The following is a 563-nucleotide window of genomic DNA, read 5'->3' as shown; positions in this document are numbered from 1 at the left end:
TGTTCTGTTTTGTTGTCCTAGTCATGTGTCTTGTTTCCCATTGGTTTGTTCTTGTCATGTGACCCTCTTGCTTGCTATAAGTAGTCATCATGTTTCCATAGTCTGATGTGGCCCTTAAGGACATATTTCGGGTGGGTCTTAATGAACCCAGTGGTGTAGTGGAGGGTATACCATATATATACTTTGCGTATACCCACTTCTAAATCCCCTCTGATGTGCATCATTCAGTAGTGCCCTGCATTAGCCAAAATCATGACAGTCCACCATGACTAGCTAATCAAATCGCATGTGAATAAATGCAAATATTCCCTAAACATACCCAGTAAAGACAGTGATGCGGTCAGAATGCGCCGGCTTCCCTTTGAATTTGATTGATGATTGCGCCCGCCTCTCATCTCGACAAATCACGTGAATGCAAGCGGAGTCGGTCTGGGGCTTGAGTGCATGTCAGGGAGGCGCGCAGAGTGATAAAATAATATTTAATTATTGACTCCTAATTTGAATCTGTACATTATAACGAAAACAATACCTTAAAAATGAAAAGAAGCAAGTTTTTGCAATAA

Source organism: Sinocyclocheilus anshuiensis, unplaced genomic scaffold (assembly GCF_001515605.1).
Source record: "Sinocyclocheilus anshuiensis isolate Anshui unplaced genomic scaffold, SAMN03320099.WGS_v1.1 scaffold1408, whole genome shotgun sequence".
NCBI classification, from domain to species: Eukaryota; Metazoa; Chordata; class Actinopteri; order Cypriniformes; family Cyprinidae; genus Sinocyclocheilus; species Sinocyclocheilus anshuiensis.
This window is presented reverse-complemented; position numbering follows the sequence as displayed.